Source organism: Anomaloglossus baeobatrachus, chromosome 3 (assembly GCF_048569485.1).
Source record: "Anomaloglossus baeobatrachus isolate aAnoBae1 chromosome 3, aAnoBae1.hap1, whole genome shotgun sequence".
Lineage (NCBI taxonomy): Eukaryota > Metazoa > Chordata > Amphibia > Anura > Aromobatidae > Anomaloglossus > Anomaloglossus baeobatrachus.
In genome coordinates, this window is record NC_134355.1 from 7,473,536 (window position 1) to 7,480,358 (window position 6,823).

At 49.1% G+C, this 6,823-nt stretch overlaps 1 pseudogene; it reads left to right on the plus strand.

The window, feature by feature from the left end:
- The first annotated feature begins 5,947 nt into the window (after positions 1–5,947).
- Positions 5,948–6,008, plus strand: LOC142297934 (U7 small nuclear RNA; annotated as a pseudogene).
- The last annotated feature ends 815 nt before the right edge of the window (positions 6,009–6,823 follow it).

Genomic DNA, 6,823 nt, shown 5'->3' on the forward strand with positions numbered 1-6,823 from the left:
GGGTAGAGGAAATAACATTTATGATTATGTACTTAATTGTAGAACACTGGGTAAAACAGACACAGAAAAAGACTTGGGTGTATGGGGGATGGTAAACTTCACTTTAGTGGCCAGTGTCAGGCAGCTGCTGCCAGGGCTAATAAAATAATGGGATGTATTAAAAGAGGTAGAAGTGTTCATGAAAAAAATATAGTTTTACCTCTGTACAAGTCACTAGTGCGACCGCACTTATATACTGTGTACAATTCTGGTCACCGATATATAAGAAGGACATAGCTGAACTGGAGAGGGTGCAGAGAAGACCACCAAGATTATTAGAGGAATGGGGGGGCTGCAATACCAAGACAGGAAAAACGAAGGCTTAGGGGGGATCTAATCACAATGTATAAATATATGAGGGGACAGTACAGAGACCTTTCCAAAGATCTCTTTACACCTAGGCCTGCGACTGGAACACGGGGGCATCCGCTACGTCTTGAGGAAAGAAGGTTTAATCATAATCACAGACGAGGATTCTTTACTGTACGAGCAGTGAGACTATGGAACTCTCTGCCGCATGATGTTGTAATGAGTGAGTCACTACTAACATTAAGCAGAGCCTGGACGCCTTTCCTGAAAAATGTAATATTACCAGTTATGTATATTAGATTTTATGACAGGGTATTGATCCAGGGAACTAGTCTGATGCCGGATGTGGACGAAGGAAGGACATTTTTTCCCCATTGGTGCTTGTTTGCCACATTGGGGTTTTTTTTCTTCCTCTGGATCAACATGTTAGGCTACGGGTTGAACTAGATGGACTTAGAGTCTCCCTTCAACCTTAAAAACTATGATACTATGATAATAATCAGCAGATCCTCCATATATAATGATCCCGGAGAGATCTAGTCAGGAGGAGGCAACAGGAATCCACCAAGTGACCACCAGAGGGAATCTGCATAGCTCCACCCCTTCTGGAAACCACGCCTCCTTCCTCCAAGGCTCCTCCCACCTCCACAATCAGCAGCACAAGCCCTGGAGCCTCAGGGGAGGAAGATTGTTACATTGAATCCCAAGGAGGTGGATGGAAGCGTCTCACAAGTCTCGAGTCTCACAAAGTAGATCACACGATATCAAGAACTCTCCATGTCAGATATCAGATCACAGATAATGGTGCAATCAGTGGAGTGTGCTGCGGTCGCCCCTCTCCTGCCTCCAGCCGCTGTTCACACTGCATATACAGGGGCGCAGCTTCATCATCCTCCGAGCACCCACATTTTACCCCAGGTGCAGCCATCAGAGACAGAAAGCGGCTTTCCCTGGGGTCCGGCTCCCCCCGCTCACAGAAGACAGCGGCTATTTGTGCCGTATAGTGGTAAATGACCCCTCACCAATGACCGCAGAAAACCCTGAATCCCCCTCATCACCAGTGACCGTAGAGAACCCTGAATCCCCCTCATCACCAGTGACTGCAGAGAACCCTGAATCCCTCTCATCACCAGTGACCGTAGAGAATCCTGAATCCCCCTTATCACCAGTGACTGCAGAGAACCCTGAATCCCTCTCATCACCAGTGACCGTAGAGAATCCTGAATCCCCCTTATCACCAGTGACTGCAGAGAACCCTGAATCCACCTCATCACCAGTGACTGCAGAGAACCCTGAATCCCCCTCATCACCAGTGACTGCAGAGACCCCTGAATCCCCCTCATCACCAGTGACTGCAAAGAACCCTGAATCCACCTCATCACCAGTGACTGCAGAGAACCCTGAATCCACCTCATCACCAGTGACTGCAGAGAACCCTGAATCCACCTCATCACCAGTGACTGCAGAGAACCCTGAATCCACCTCATCACCAGTGACTGCAGAGAACCCTGAATCCCTCTCATCACCAGTGACTGCAGAGAACGCTGAATCCACCTCATCACCAGTGACCGCAGAGAACCCTGAATCCCCCTCATCACCAGTGACTGCAGAGAACCCTGAATCCACCTCATCACCAGTGACCGCAGAGAACCCTGAATCCCCCTCATCACCAATGACTGCAGAGAACCCTGAATCCACCTCATCACCAGTGACTTCAGAGAACCCTAAATCCCCCTCATCACCAGTGACTGCAGAGAACCCTGAATCCACCTCATCACCAGTGACTGCAGAGAACCCTGAATCCCCCTCATCACCAGTGACTGCAGAGAACCCTGAATCCACCTCATCACCAGTGACTGCAGAGAACCCTGAATCCCCGTCATCACCAGTGACTGCAGAGAACCCTGAAACCCCCTCATCACCAGTGACTGCAGAGAACCCTGAATCCCCCTCATCACCAGTGACTGCAGAGAACCCAGAATCCCCCTCATCACCAGTGACTGCAGAGAACCCTGAACCCCCCTCATCACCAGTGACTGCAGAGAACCCTGAATCCCCCTCATCACCAGTGACTGCAGAGAACCCTGAATCCCCCTCTTTACCAGTGACTGCAGAGAACCCTGAATCCCCCTCTTCACCAGTGACTGCAGAGAACCCTGAATCCCCCTCATCACCAGTGACCGCAGAGAACCCTGAATCCCCCTCATCACCAGTGACTGCAGAGAACCCTGAATCCGTGTGTTACGCGGGGTACCCGGGGAAGCGTGCCAAGATGGTATAGAGACAGCTTCCGCCGGTCAAGGTCCACTGTGCGGTGTAGGGGACCGCTGCTACGGTTAAAGAGTAAGCGGGTTGCTGCTGACGATCGTCTGTTATGTCACAGGCGATCTGCATACACCGGCTCGCCCTAACCCGTGAGGGTTGTATGGAACGGGGCTCACAGCTCGGTGTACTTGCTGCACGAAGAAGCACAGCGGTGCCCATGTGCGTGTGCTGTAACAACAAGGTGAGTCCGGAGGAACTCACCGAGGGTAGGAACACGGCGCAACAACAGGGCACTGTCTGGGCAGTAAGGGCAAAGCCCCCAAGTAGACAAAATGCCTGGACATTGGCGTAGCAGCACGCTGCCAGACATCTAACAATAGAGAACGGTCGCGCACCGCCATATTGGCAAGCGGAGCTTTTAAGGAGGCGCAGCTTCATCCAAAGGTGGGCGCGAGGCGGTGACGACGGACTTGGCCCAATCAGAGTCCACGACGTCCCAGCCCGGCCAGTCAGGGTTCACTACGTCATCAGCCTCACTGATGTCAAAGCAATCGGCTTGCGGCGCGTCATCAAGCCGTGTGACGTCAGTGGGCGAATCGTAACATGCCACGTGGTGCACATGCGCATCTTCCCGCCTCTGGGACATATAAGCGGGATCCGCGGTTTCCCAATGTGCAGGGATAACAGAACTCTTGCTCCTTCCCTGAGCCGCTATCCTCTGTACATTGCGTAATCTCTTAGACCTTCAGCGCTGCTGAGCAGGAGGGCTCGTGGCAGGCAAGGAATGGGAGACCACATCATTCCTTGCAACAGGGGAGCCACGAGGTGTAACACCGCGTCACCACCTCTTGTTGGTAAATGTGAGATAAAGAATAGAAGACAACTCCATGTGACACTGTCACAGATGTTTCATGCTGGACAGACAGTCCTGTGGTGTCCGGCTGTAGACAGTCATAGTGTTTGGCTCCACAAGCTGCTCCCTGACCTTCTCTTTTCTACATGTGTTAATCTTTTCCCTTTAGGACCCTGTGGATTTCCTCACCTTTCATCTGTTAATCATCAGCACTTCCCTTGGTGTCCTTAAATGGAACCTGTCAGGTGCAATATGCAGCCAGGTCCACGAACAGCTCTGGGTGTATATTGCTAATCCCTGCCTAACCGTCCCTGTATACACTAGCATAGATAAAGAGATCTATACAGAAAGAATTTCTAAAGATCTTTTATCGTATGCTAATGAGTGCGGGGACTAGTCTCAAGGGCGTTGCTTCTGTTTCTAGTCGGGCCTATTAGTATGTTAGTACACCCCTGTGGGCCCCTATGGGCATGCTAACATGCTAATGAATGTGAAGCGTCACAGGATGACCTCACCTCTCCGCTGCCATCGCTGGATTTTGGGTCAGTGCAAATGACCCCGGAGGTTCAGTCATTCGCACTATACAGTCATGGCCAAAAGTTTTGAGAATGCTACAAATATTAATTTTTACAAAGTCTTCTGCTTCAGTTTTTCTAATGGCAATTTGCATATACTCCAGAATGTCATAAAGAGTGATCAGCTTAACAGCAATTACTTGCAAAGTCAATATTGGCTAAGAAAATTAACTTTAACCCCCAAAACACATTTCAACATCATTGCATTCCTGCCTTAAAAGGAGCAGCTAACATTGTTTTAGTGATTGTTCCAGTAACACAGGTGTGGGTGTTGATGAGGACAGGGCTGGCGATCAGTCAGTCATGATTAAGTAAGAATGACACCACTGGACACTGTAAAAGGAGGCTGGTGCTTAGTATCATTGTTTCTCTTCAGTTAACCATGGTTATCTCTAAAGAAACACGTGCAGCCATCATTGCTCTGCACAAAAATGGCCTAACAGGGAAGAGTATCGCAGCTACAAAGATTGCACCTCAGTCATCAATCTATCGCATCATCAAGAACTTCAAGGAGAGAGCTTCCATTGTTGCCAAAAAAGCTCCCGGGCGCCCAAGAAGGACCAGCAAACGCCAGGACCGTATCTTAAACCTGTTTCAGCTGCGGGATGGGACTACCAGCAGTGGCGAGCTAGCGCAGCAATGGCAGCGGCTGGTGTGAGTGCTTCTGCACGCACTGTGAGCCGGAGACTGCTGGAGCAAGGCCTGGTTTCAAGGAGGGCAGCAAAGAAGCCACTTCTCTCCAGAAAAAACACCAGGGACCGACTGATATTCTGCAGAAGGTACAGGGAGTGGACTGTTGAGGACTGGGGGAAAGTCATTTTCTCAGATGAATCCCCTTTTCGATTGTTTGGGACATCTGGAAAACAGCTTATTAGGAGAAGAAGAGGTGAGCGCTACCCCCAGTCTTGTCTCATGCCAACTGTTACGCATCCGGAAACCATTCATGTGTGGGGCTGCTCCTCAGCCAAGGGAATCGCACCACTCACAGTCTGGCCTAAAAACACCGCCATGAATAAAGAATGGCACCAGAATGTCCTCCAAGAGCAACTTCTCCCAACTGTCCAAGAGCAGTTTGGCGCCCAACAATGCCTTTTCCAGCATGATGGAGCACCTTGCCATAAAGCAAAGGGGATCACTAAATGGCTCATGGAACAAAACATAGAGATTTTGGGTCCATGGCCTGGAAACTCCCCAGATCTTAATCCCATTGAGAACTTGTGGGCAAATATTCAAGAGACGGTGGACAACCAAAAACTAACAAATTCTGGCAAAATGCAAGCATTGCTTATGCAAGAATGGACAGCGATCATCAGGATTTGCTCCAGAAGATGATTGACAGCAAGCCAGGGAGGATTGCAGAGGTCCTGAAGAAGAAGGGGCAACACTGCAAATATTCACTTGCTGCATTAACTCATTCTAACTGTCAATAGAACCTTCTGGTCTCATAATATGATTGCAATTATATTTCTGTATGTGATGTAAACATCAGACAACACAATTAAACACCAGAGGGAACAGATCATGTGAAGATAGCATTGTGGGGTCATTCTCAAAACCTTTGGCCATGACTGTACAGTTTGAAGCTGAGACGCGTACACCCGGCTTTATACTGCGCATGACCCACCTCTGGGGGAGGATCCTTGGAGGAAGGAGGCGTGGTTTCCAGAAGGGGTGGAGCTATGCAGAATTCGCTCTGGTGGTCTCTTGGTGGATTCCTGTCGCCTCCTCCTGACTTGATCTCTCCGGATCATTATATATGGAGGATCTGCTGATTATTATACAGCTGTGATCTGGAGGGATCTTTCTATTCTGTGATGATTTCTCAGATGATGGATCTGTGCGGTGTCGTCTCCATGATATTGATGGTGATGGGGGAGGGGAGGTCGGGGAAACGCTCCATGTGACCCAGGTTTATAGCTCTTTTACTATTTGTTTAACTGCTTTTTGGCAAATGCTGAAAAGCCCAAATGTTTGTCAAGAACAGAAACGTTGTTCCTGAGGCTGATGATCCCCAGCGTGATCCCTATGATTACAGCACAACATAGGGATCTGCTAAGGGAATCATCTATGGTAAATGGGGAATTTGCATAGCTCCGCCTCCTTATGGGAAAAGGGCGAGTGAAGATCCTCTCCGAAAGCTTCACAGGTCCTGGAAGAATCAATGGTATCAACTAACAACCAAGTGTGACCCAAGAATGGCGATCACCGGCCGGAGGCAGCAGAAACCGGAGGATTTATTGCTGCAGTGAATTATTCCTGGAAGAGATGGAAGCGTCTCACACAACGGGATCTGTAAGAAGATCCACTGCCTTCAGATTCCTCAGGATCTAAGCCTCTGTGACCGGGATCTTCTCAAACAGGAGATCCCAGAGGTCACCTACTTCCTCCAAGACTGCTGAGACCAGATTACCCTCAACCAAAACCCTCCCATGTCCGATTAACCACTCCGAGACAAGTTAACCAAAATACAAACTTTATTAGGAGAGCTTTATAAATTTGGTAAACATCTCTCATCTTTTGTTGTAGATGGAGGTCGGTCACAGCACAATTAACCATTATAAATAACCACTTTCAAAACGAAACTTTGTGCCAGGCCGGACTTCCGGCGCACTTTAGCTTTCGTAATTGAACTGTGTTCCTTGAAACCGCCACGGAGGAGCAGAGGCCCTAGACTGTGCTCCGACCCCCACCCATAATGAACAAGGCCTGCTCAATACCGTCTTGCAGGCCTGATAAAAATATGTCTAGGCCGATGTTATTCAAATGAACGCCATCGTTCAAC